Source organism: Eumetopias jubatus, unplaced genomic scaffold (assembly GCF_037043125.1).
Source record: "Eumetopias jubatus isolate StellerSeaLion01/CBP00866 unplaced genomic scaffold, mEumJub1_p1.0 scaffold_1, whole genome shotgun sequence".
NCBI lineage: Eukaryota > Metazoa > Chordata > Mammalia > Carnivora > Otariidae > Eumetopias > Eumetopias jubatus.
Window position 1 is genome coordinate 79,027,080 of NW_028274807.1, and position 12,311 is coordinate 79,039,390.

General features: G+C 47.3%; 1 protein-coding gene across 8 annotated transcripts in view; it reads right to left on the reverse strand.

Annotated features, from left to right (window-relative positions):
* Window positions 1-12,311, reverse strand: part of ST6GAL1 (ST6 beta-galactoside alpha-2,6-sialyltransferase 1) — a 126,532-nt gene that overhangs the window by 7,285 nt on the left and 106,936 nt on the right. The window lies entirely within an intron of this gene.

The following is a 12,311-nucleotide window of genomic DNA, read 5'->3' on the forward strand; positions in this document are numbered from 1 at the left end:
TGAAAATAAAAGCAAGAATCACAATAATCGCTCCCCACCTCGACCCCTCACCATCACGAGGTGGAGACGTAATCAGTATCACTGTTATATCTCAAGAACAACTAGGTACATCCCAGAGAACAGCAACTTGCCACGAGCCTCTGAGCTACCCCATCCCCTCACGCCTCCCCCAAAGGCAGGAAGGCCCTGGAAGCCTGAACAATACAATCCCACTTTCTCAGGATATCTTTGAGACATGAACTATTAGTGGTGGGCCCACCTTGGCTGGGGATCATTTGGTTGTACCGGGTGCTAAGGAGTCCCCAGGGAGTCACAGGGTGCCAGCGTGAATATGGCCATGAGATGAGTGAGGTAAACCTTTCTGTTTACCTCAACACATGGCCATCTAAAATAAAGATTCCCTGAAATAAAAATTTCCCAGCCTCTCTTACAGCTAAGTCTGGCCACGTGATAAAATTCTGGCCAAGGGTGTGTGAGCAAGTGTGACTTCCAGGAAGTGTCCTTAGAGGCAGAGTCATGCCTTTCCTTGTTCATTCCTCCCTCCTGCTGGCTGAAAGTGGATGTGACGGGTGGAGCTGGAGCTGTCATCTTGGACCATGAAGTTGAAGTCACATGATTGAACGGCAAATGCACAAAGTAGTAGGAGCCCCGGGTTCCTGACACACTGGAACACCATAGCAGCTCTGGAATGTCCACCCTTGGACTTCTTTTACATGAGATAGAAATACATTTTTATCTTGTTAACCTTGTGTTGAGGGGTGGGCAGAGTGTTGCTGTCACTAACAGCCGAACCTAATTCTACTTAGTACCATGAGGAGCTTGTCTGGGAATTGCAGGTTGTCCAGTGCAGCTAAGATACAGAGGGAGAGCTAGAAGGTGTTAGAAAAATGTAGGCAGGGGCCATGCCAGGGAGCTTAGAGTTTTTTCAGTAGGTTATGGGGCCGGTGACCGCTTTTAAGTGAGAAGGATATAAACTGACCAGAGTTCTGGAATCTCTCGAGTTTGAGAGAAAGGGAGGCCAGGAAGAAGCTGCCGTTGCAGCCTAAGAAATGATGGAGAAGGAACGAAGCCCAGGGGCTCCCACTGTCAGCTGTAGACCTGCAGACTCACTGGGTGTTGAGAGGGAAGCAAAGGGGGTTAAAGGTGACTCCTAGACCTCGGGCCATTTCCTAAAATGAGAATGTGGAAAGAAAAGCAACTGGCATGTGCCTGTGGGGGTGAGGTGGGGATGTGAAGTTCAAGGTTGAGACAACTGGCCTGAAGGCCCACAGCTGAGGGGCCACAGGATCGAGGAGCGTCCTCGGACGTTAAGTGCGATCCTCTGTCCGTGGGCAGCACTGGAACCCCCGGCAGAGGCATTCAGTGCTGCAGTCCAAAGAAAGAGTGGGCATCCCGGCAGATGGGGCTTTGCAGGACAGACACGATGGAGCTGGGGACAGGGAGGCCCAGGGAGCAGTGCGCACCCTTCCGAGACAGAATTCTACAACTTTGTTCCCTATTCCTACCCCACTCCATGCCCCTCAGAGCAGCTGGTATATTGAGAGCCTGAGTTTTTTCTTGAGCCATGCTTCTTTCTCCACAGAGTACCGATGCCGAGCGATGTTTGTGCACTTGAGAGAATTAGAGATAACTGGAATTTTTAAAACATCTCCTGCTCCTCTCCAGTCATCTGCTTAGTATAGAAGAAGGAGGCCAGTGGCAGCGAGCTCTGCTAAGACTTTCCCAGCATCTGTGGTTTCACAGGCCTCAGAAATCCCAAGAGAGCTGCTCAAAAGTCTTCTCCTTTCCGACAACGGAGAACAACACTGATAGCACCAGATGCCATCTGATGATGTTTATTCCAAACCAGGTACGTTCATACATTATCTCAGCTCATCTTTGCAACCGCTCCAGGGGGGAATTATGAATATGCTCATCTTATAAATAAGGCAATGAACTCAGAGATGCTAAGAAACTCACCCAAGCCATACAGCTAGTAAGCAGGGGGTCTGAACTGGAGCCCCCTTCTGTCTGACTCCAGAGTCCACACCTCTGACCTATGTCGTGCACTGCCTCCCACAAAGTGGGCAGGGTGGGTCAGCCGTGGGTCTCGGGAGGAGATGCCAAAGAAAGCAGTTGATGAGGGAGACAGACATGTCATGAGAATGTTGCTTCTTGTCTGAGTCATAGCAAGTCATGGCTGGAAGATCCTCGAGGGGCTGGACCCAAGTCTGTCATTTTCAGATGCGTAAACTGAGGTCCACAGAGAAGAGAGACTTATCCCAGGCTTCCGAGTGAGCTTGAGACAGAGCCAGAACCAGAGTCTAGAGGTTGGCTCCTCCCCAGTGTTCTTTGTTACCCCCCCAGGGCTGTATTCCAAAACCACCAAGGCATTTGAGTGAGCACCCTAGTGGGGCCTGGGTCACCCTCGGTTCTCACCATACATGGTGGGGAAGTGGCTGTTCACTCGAGCTACTTGATGAAGCAAATGACAAAGCATGAAACTGAGAAGAGGTGAAGGCAAGGGCTAGTTTATCCCGAGGTAGAAGAGAAAGTGACCTCAGCTGGGACCTGTGCGGGGACAGGGGAGAAGCTAGCAAGCACCCCTTGAGCTTAAATGGACACGGCTCTGAACTTTCCAGAATCATTCTGGTGGCCCTTACGTGAGATGTAAAGATTTCCTCAAACACAAGAGAGCCTCAAAACTGCTTGGGGAAGTGTGGCAGTGCTCTGCGTCTGACTCGCTCTGTGGTCTTAGGAGGGTTGCTTGCCCTCTCCAGGCTAATGTGCCTCATTTATAGGACAGAACCGCCCTGAAAGGCCCAGCTTGCGCGGCCAGCCATGCCTGGACAGCATCTCCAACTGCCATTTTCCCCAACTTTAGCACAAGGCACTGGGGAGAGATCAAGGTCTTCTCAAATGCCCCTGTACTTAACCTCGTGCAGAGTCTTAGCTGAGATCAGGGCAGATCCCAGGAGCCTCGTGATGAGGAAAGTCGGTCATTGCCACGGCACCTGAGCCACAAGGAACCCCTGCCAGGAAAAGGCTACACCAGGGAGATGGGGTGGTGCTGTTATATAAACCTGTTTATAAAGTCATCTCTCCAGTCACAAAGCAAGAAATGCTCACAGCAGAAAGAAAAGACAAGAATATACACATCTGTGTGTGTGTGTATATATATATATATATGTATAAGAATAAGAAAACAACCATCAATCATTGCATTTGTCAGATATCGCCTGTATGAATATGTTGGTCTTTTTTCTTCCCAAATCTTTTTTCCCTCTCAGTTATGGGCTGAACTGTGCCCCCCTTGCCCCCTACCAAAATTCCTATGTTGAAACCCTAACCCCCTATGTGATTATATTGGAGATAGGGCCTTCAGGGAGATAATTAAGGTTAAATGAGGTCACAAGGATGGGTACCTAATATGATAAGATTGCTATCTTTATAAGAAAAGGAAGAGACACCAAAGATCTCTCTCTTTTCCATCTTTCACATGGAAAGGCCATGTGAAGATGCAGAGAGAAGGTGGCCATCCACAGGCCAGGAAGAGAGCCCTTATCAGAAACCAACCTTGATGGCACCTTGATCTTGTACCTCTGGCCTCCAGAATTGTGAGAAAATAAATCTCTGTTGTATAAGCCACCCCATCTGTGGTATTTTGTATTTTGTTATGGCAGGCATAGGAAACTAATATACCCCACGTGTGTGTTTGTGTGTGTAGATACTGGTAACTATAGAGTCTAGACTTAGTTGCTTTGTTAAACTCACACAACATTCAAAGTCTATGTCTTCCCATTTATCCCTCACAATATTCCCCAGCTCCGAACAGGGCATGAAAAGGAAGCTCTAAGAAGTTACCTAACGAGCCCAGGATCACACAGCGAGGAAGGGACAGAGCTAGGATACAAATCAAGGCCTGTCTGATCTCTTCCCACTGTACCAGACAACCTTCATTCAAAACAGTAAGGGATGACGAAAGAGTCTGTGTTCTAGTGCCAGACTTTGCCAGAGTTACAAGGCTAGTTAGTGCTATAGGAAGACAAACAAGGGGTGGTCGAGGTCCTGAGTAGATATGAAAAATGAAGGCCGGGCCACGGTAAACCAGACCTGGACAGGATGCAGGTGCTCTAACTGAGAGAAGGGCACCTCAAGTGGAAAGCCACCACAAACCCCAAATCAGAGGGGCCTATAACTCTACCCGGCCTCCCAGGAAGTCATCAAAAGAACGATGAAGTGTAAGAAGAAGTAGTGTTGGAAACTGCTTAAATGTCCAAGCAGAAGAGGTTACGAGAATGATCTATGAAACTTAGCTACCAAGGAGTACCATGCAGCTATGACAAAGAAGGAGGAAGATCTCTACGAGCTGATAGGGAGTGATTTCGAGAAGATACTGGGGGAAAACAGTGCAAAAGAGCATATAGAGCCCACTGCACTACATTCTGTGTGAGAAACAAGGGGAATTGAGAAAGCATATGTACATCTATTTATCTTTTTTTTTTTTAATTTATTTATTTAACTGACAGAGAGAGAGAGAGACAGCTAGAGAAAGAACACAAGCAGGAGGAGTGGGAGAGGGAGAAACAGGCTTCCCGCCAAGCAGGGAGCCTGATGCAGGGCTCAATCCCAGGACCCCAGGATCACGACCCGAGCTGAAGGCAGCCGCTTAACCAACTGAAGCACCCAGGTGCCCCGTACATCTATTTATCATGACTGACACAAATACAGAAGGACAAATCAGAACACAGTGCAGGTGGCTACCTACCAAGGGTGGCGATGGAATCGGGTGGCAGGAATTTAGGAGGGAGTTAACACTTCTCTGGGTATGCCTTTCTGGATAGTTTTGAATTTGGGAAACATGTTAATATTCTGCATAATTTAAAAAGAAGAAGGAAAAGAAAACCCGAAAACTGAAACAAAATGGATACAACTGAATTTCAAATGAATTCAACAATCTCAGTGGAGAGAAACAGAAGGAGGAATCCAGGTAACTTAGGGATACATTATGTGACTACATAACCTCAGTCTCGGGCAGGGTGTTGGGGAAAACTGCAAACCCAACCTCAACTCTCTCTGGTGGGCTTGCTGTATGGAGAGATGTGCAAAGCAATTTCAAACTATCTTAGGGGTATTACCAATGCGAGCAAATAAATAAACGGATGAAGGTGTTAGAAGCAGGATTCTCACTGTGAGAGAAGGGGGAATGCAAATACAGAATGGGGAAGGCAAGGGATACCTCATGTGGACAGACTGAACTCGGTCGGGGCCTGTCATTTCTAAAACAGGCATATCTGCATGTATATGCATGTGTCTACGCAGATGTGTCTATGCACGCACGCAGGCATATGTATGTATATAGTAAGTACTCGAATGCACGTGTACATGTACTGTGTGTGGACAGGTATACACATGTGCATATACATGCTCTATTTCTTAGCTCTCCCTACTGTAAGGGCCAAGAAGCAAAGATACCTCAGTAGGCATGAACCACCTAGCACCCAGATCTTGGTTTCTAATATCAACTTTTATTTAAAAGAACCAAGACTCCTTGGAAAAAATGACATATCCCAGAGCTAAGGTAGGTTAGCATGAGGAAATAAAACTTTCCTCGGTATCTCAGTGCTCCTGCAAAAAGGCCTGGACTCCTACTAAACTCTTCATATACCATCAGAATAAACTCTGTAGCTATTTGTCTAGTTAATTGCTCTGCTCTGGTTCAAAACCTAATGAAACTTCTCTTACCTCCCCAAGAAGCCAAATGGTTATAGCCCAGACGACATCTCAAGGTTAATATAGAGATATGCTAAGAGGCCAGGAAGGCTGGTGCAGGAGGAAAGGAGCCCAGGAACTTACAGACATCTCTAGTATCACATCTGAGTGTGTTTATATTCTAAAGGGCTGGAGTAAGAAGGGGGCCCTTTTAGAAGGGGTAGAGGACAGCCACCTCCTGCCTTTATAAGAGGTGTGTGTGTCATGGAGGAGGGGGGATCACTTACTTTTTGTCCCTTGCCTATGGGGTATCTGGCTAGGCATGTAGGATAATTGATATGGCTCTCAGGGCATTGCCCTGGGAGGAGGAGCTTGGGCAAAGAGGGACTAGCACATTCATTATCTACTGTAAAGTATTAAATAAGAAATAGGTCTCTGATCCAGAACACTGTGTATACATACGTTCGGATAAAACTAATAAAGATGAAACATTTAAAATGTGACAGATAAGAAAAAAATTAACTGGAATATCCTGTTATGCCAGTAGATACCAGAGTGTTAAAAAAAAAAAAAAAAAATGATGAGAGCCAGCATCAAGGAACTCCCACTGGCCAAATGTAAGACAATTTGAACGCCAAAGTAATTCAGAACAGTGATGAATTACACAAACCATTGAAGAAACAGGAATCCATGAGTTCTTACCAATAATAAATGGAGAAAGAAAGGAGGGGAGGGTGGGAGGAAATAAATGGAGGAGGAGAAGGAAGGGCTCTCGCTCACAGTAGAACTCTGAGCGCCAGCCCAATGACGCAGAGCAGGGGGAGCTATAGTGAGAAGACCACCATTTTGTAACCATCCTAGTAAAGACTGGTTCAGGCAAAAATGAGCCAGGAGTGCTAAATATAGGAGGAGATTTTGATGAGGAGCAGAACAGTGGCACAGTGTTAAAGTGTTCACCCACAGACTATAAGGGAAAGATAATAACTATAAAAGTGGAGAAATCAGACAATACTTTATCCAGGTGATCAAAATTAAAATCAGCTGAGGGGCAGACAGACATTGGAGGCCTCCTGATGTGATGCTCTTAGGAGGACCCAACATCCCAGCCAGGAAGGTATGAACTGAATTTCATATTGGGTAAGCATCGGACAAACCCCGAATTATGTATTTTTTTTGAAGGACTTTATTCTTCAAAAATGCCAGTGCCTTAAAAGACAAAGAAAGGCTATGGAAATATTCCAGATGAAAGGAGACGAGACGGGCACAACAACTAAATGCACTACCTGATCCTGGACTAGATCTTGTACGGAAAGAAAAAAAAAATATATGCCATAAAAGATATTATTAGGTCAGTTAGCAAGCACATCCTTCTCACATGCAAAATAGATTAATTCCACCCAACCTCCCCGATGTCTCAATTCATTCCAGCATCAACTCTAAAGTCTGAAGTCTTAAGTCTCATGTGAATATTGTCTAAAGCAGGTAAGAGTGAGACAGTTCATCCTAAAGCAAAACTCTTCTCCAGCTGTGAACCTATGAAACCAGAAAAGCTGTGTACTTCCGAAATAGAGTGGTGGGATGGCATAGGATAGGCAATCCCATTCCAAAAGGGAGAAATCGGAAGGAAGAGAGAGGTGACAGGTCCCGAGAAAGTCCAAAACCTAGAAAAGTAAATACCACTAGATGTTAAGGCTTGAAAAGAATCCTCTTTGTTTCAGTGCTGTGCCCTCTGGACCCACGGGGGTAGTGGTCCCACCTCTGCGGCTCTGGCAGGCCGCAGTCACACCCCCAAGGCCCTGAGCAGCTACCATCCAGCCTATTAAAACCAAGGCCCGGCCTCCCACCTTTGAAACCAAGGATGCAACCTTGGTGATTTCTGAATCACCTCTGGGGTCGTGCTTTTCCTGTCGTGAAGAACAACACCCAGTCATAGCCCAAGAGCTCTACAGCCCTGTCCTATGGGACCTAAGAGGCATACAGCCTTCCCCTACTTTGTCCTGCATCCTTCCCCTTCAGCTCAAGCTCACAGCGCTTCTGCTGGGAAGGCTGAGTAGGTCTGTGGTTCACACCGTTGCTGATCTCCTTATCAAATGGCTTTTGGGGCCACCCCTTCATTTTCTCTTCAGAACAAGCTTTCTCATTTTTTTGCCATAGAGATAAGCCGAGAATTTTCCAGATCTTTAGTTCTGTTTCCTTTTCGCTAAACAATTCCTTTTTAATTCATTTGTCTCTTCTCACATCTCAATGCAGTCAGGAGAAACCAAGCCAGTCCTTCAACACTTTGCTTAGAAATCACCTCACGTAAATCATCCAATTTCTTTGCTCACAAGTTCTACCTCCCACAGAACAATAGAACTCAGTTCAGCCAAAATCTCTGTCACTTTATAACAAAGATCACTCTCCATTGTTCAAGAACATGTTCCTCATTTCCATCTGAGACCCCACCAGAAGGGCCTTTGTTATCCATGTTTCCGCCGACATTCTGTTCACAATTATTTACATATTCTCTAAAAAGACAGAAGCTCTCTTTCCAGCTCTCCTCTACTCTTTTTGAGCCCTCACCAGAATTTCCCTTAGCGTCTATATTTCTAGCATGTCCTTCAAGACTCCAGCTTCTACCAATTACCCAGTTCCAAAGTCACTCCACATGGTTAGGTTTTTATCATAGTAAAACTCCTCCTCTCAGAACCCAAAAATCTTAGCTCAGGCTGCTATGACAAAATACCACAGACTGGGTGGCTTAAACGACAGACATTTACTTCTTATGGTTCTGGAGGCTGAATAAGTCCAAGGTCAAGGTGCCCGCACATTTGGCTCCTGGTGAGGGTGCTCGTCTTGGCTTGTAGATGGCCGCCTTCCTCACATAGCAGACATCATGGGGGGACTCACACTCAAGACCTCATCTAACTATATTTATCTCCCAAAGACCCCATTTCCAAATACAATCACATTGAAGGTTAGAGCTTCAACATATGAATTGGGGCTGGGGGTGGGGACATAAATTTTCTGCCCATAATAAGTATTTAGGAATTAATGTCTACAATATATACAACTTGCTCTCAAATGAAAAAATATTACAAAGAATGAACAGAGCAGATAATACAGCAATGGGGTAAAATGAAAAAATAGTAAGTGCATCTGGATAAAGCGTATACGGGCATTCTTCGTATTAGACATTATTGCAACTTTTCTGAAAGTATTAAAGTATTTCCAAATAACAAGTTCAAAAAAATTTTTTAAAGAGTTTGGAGGCAGTCCGTCCACTGAGTGAGCAGAAGTTTCTCTAGATATTCAACATTTATTGCACATTTACTATGCAATGGGCACTGGTCCTGGCACATGGGCGTATGAGTGAACAAAACAGACAAACACACCTCCTCTCGGAGACCAGACGTCATGGTGGCAGAGCCAGGCAAAAAGTGAGATGGGCAACTAGGATGATGGGAGTGAGAGATGTGCACGAGGATGGTGCCGGCAGAGAGCCAGGGAGGAGCCTAGCCCAGCTGTGAGGAGGCCTTCGTCCTGCCCTGGGCCTGCCATGACCCTCTGGGCATTGTGTGGGCCATCTTCTCTTCCCAGGCCTGGGTTGTGTCGCTTGGAAAATGAAATGACCCGAGGAGACCCTGGGCTCCGCAAGGGCAGGGAGCATGTCTGTCTCTGTTTTACTGCTGTTGTGGGCTGCTCAATTCCAGCTCCCTACATAGAGGCTGGCACAGGGCAGGTGACTAAATAAGAACTTCTGGAATGAATTCATGGCTTGTTGATCTTCAAAGTCCTTTCAAGCTCTGTGAATTCCAGTACTGCTTGAATCACCACAAAGGATGTCCTATCACATCAGACATCACGTCAGATTCTACAGACATTAAAAGGATAATGAGGGAAATAAGTAAATCTTTTACAAAAAGATAATGAGGGAGTATTATGAACAAGTTATGCCAATAAATTCAATGACTTAGAAGAAATGAACAAATTCCTTGAAGGACACAAATTTCCAAAGCTCGGTCAGAAAGGAACAGGTAACACGAACAGCCCTAAATCTATTAAAGAAATAGAATTTGTAGCTAAAAAACTTCCCACAAGGTAAATTATAGGCCTAGAAGGCTTTACTGGCAACTCTACCAAACATTCAGAAAAAGAGAAATACCAATTCTATAGAAACTCTTCCAGAAAATTGGCAAACCAACCTCCATCCAAATCCCACCTCTCTCTCGTCCTTTCTGCCCTCCCCTGAGCAAGTCACTCAGACTCTGTGAACCTTGGTGTCCTCACAGAAAGTGGTGCTTGGTAATCACACCTCACAGCATTGTCCTAGAGGTCCCGTAGGATAAGATACGTATGGGCCTCAGACAGAAGAAGTATTGAACAAGTGGCACCAGCTATGGTCTCAGGATAAGCCCCAGGGAGTGATCTGAGAATGTGCCGGTTGAAGTCCAATCAGGACACCCTGTTTGCCATGCACGGGACATGGGCTTTCTCTCCCCGACCTGGAAGAGAGCTTCTTAGGTAAACCTACGTGGCCTTAAATGAAATCTTTGCGGGATGGAGATTTACCTCTTCACTCACCACCTGGAAGAGATGCCTAAGAAGGGGGTATAGCCTCCCAAACCCAAGAGATTTTTTAGGGCTCCATGCTCCCTCTTCTCGATTGCTGCCACCTACCAATCTGGAGGTCATACCCACTCTTTCTGAAGTCACGCTCTCCAGCCCCAAAGTGGTCCGCACGGCCTGGAAATCCTGCTCCGTTCCTCTGGCTGGCTCCTTCCTCTGCTCCCCTCACGCCAAACCTTCTTTGCTCAAACCTCCTCTACAGAAACCCCTCTTCCCCTCAGCCTCCTGACAAAACGCCTCCCTTTCTCTACATCCTACTCTGCGGAGAAAATAGCAGCCCTTCCATCCTTCCACTACAAACGGCCTCCAGCACACCTTTCCTAGCCTTCCTCCCTTCTGACTCCCTCCCGTGGGGCTTGATCCTTGGTGGGGCTTTGGATCAATCCCTCCTCCCCATCACTTACTTATTGTCCCTTCTCTTCAGTATATTCAGTTTCTCCATCGACTGGTTTCTCCTCATTGACTTAAAAAAAAATGTTATGGTGGTAAAACACGCATAACAGAAAATGTACCATATCCACCATTTTGAAGTGTACAGCTCAGTGGCATTAAGTACATTCATGCTGTTATACAACCATCACCACCATACCCATACATGTCCAGAACTTCTTCATCTACCCAAACTGGAGCTCTCTAACCATTAAATGATAATTCCTCACCACCCCCAGGCCCCAGAAACCACTGTTCTACTTTTCTGTCTACGAATCGGACTCCTCCAGGAACCTCAGGTAAGTACACCCGTACAGTATGTGCCCTCTTGTGACTGTCTTCCCACTGACTTTTAAACGTACTCAATTCTCTCCAATCTAAAAAAAAATGAAAAGAACAGAAAAGGGCCCTGGGACCCTCGACTCTCTATGGCTCTTGCCCTACTGCTCTTCTGCCCTTCAGAGCTAGCCTTCTTGAAAGAACTATCTGCACTGGCCTTCCCCACGCACTCTTCGCCCTACGCCCCGGTGTGGCTTCTGGCTTCGCAGCTCTCCCAGGCAGCTGCTGCTGAAGGTCACAGGTGGCCTCCCTCTTGCCGAAGAGAGAACAGTGCTTTTCGGCCTCACCTCGGTGCTGACTACCCCCCTCTTCCTGTGTTTGTTACCCAAAGCCCCTGCGTAGAATTTCTGTCTACACGCTGTCCCTCATGCTCTCATTCGGCCCCGCCATCTCATTGCCTCACAGATACAGACGACTGGCAAATTCTGCCCTCCAGCCCAGAGCTCTCCACGGAACTCCAGCCCCCTCTGTACAGCTGCCTACTTGGCATCTCTTCACAGGTATCCACGGGGCAGCTCAGATCAACGCTATCCAGAACCACAGTTTTTATCCCGCCCTCCGTCTGACCCTAGCCCGCACAAGCCAAAACGTCTTCAAGCACTTGCAATCCCAGGGACTCCTGCCGGCCAGCCACATGAGCCAGCAACCCAGTAGCACCGGCGGCCCCTCTCCCTTCACCCCTCGCCGCAGCCCCGCGAACGCCTCTGGACCACACACGCCCAATAGCTCTCAAATGCAGTCCGTTCTCACATTCACCCTCATTTCTCGTCTGCAGCAACTGCCAGTCTTTCCCTGCAAGAGCTTCCTAACTGTGTCTCTCCGTGGGCCACAGGGCGGATGCCAGCAACGTTTGCAGAGTGCAAGTCTGGTCGTGCCACAGAGAATATCCCCTGACCATGGCGCCAGGACGTGGCTCCCCCTTACCTTCAGCCTCTGTGTTCACCACAATCCCCCCCACCCCGTGCACCCCCCTGCCCCCGGGGCCCTGGCCTGCTCCCTCCCACACGTGGCCTCACCTAGGCTGTTGTCTCTTCAGGAGAGACCCTAGCCCGTCTCATCCTCCACGCCTACACGGCTGTCTCATCTCCTCAAGGCTCCTGACGTCCCTGACATGGGCTCTGGGAGCACCTTGATCCTGTCCTTTGTAGTTCTCCGTTGCAACTCTCTCTCTCTCTGCGTGAGGATTGATTGTGGCCGTAGGCGGTGAGCCACGAAGGGGCCCAGCCTGCCGGGCTCCCCACTGT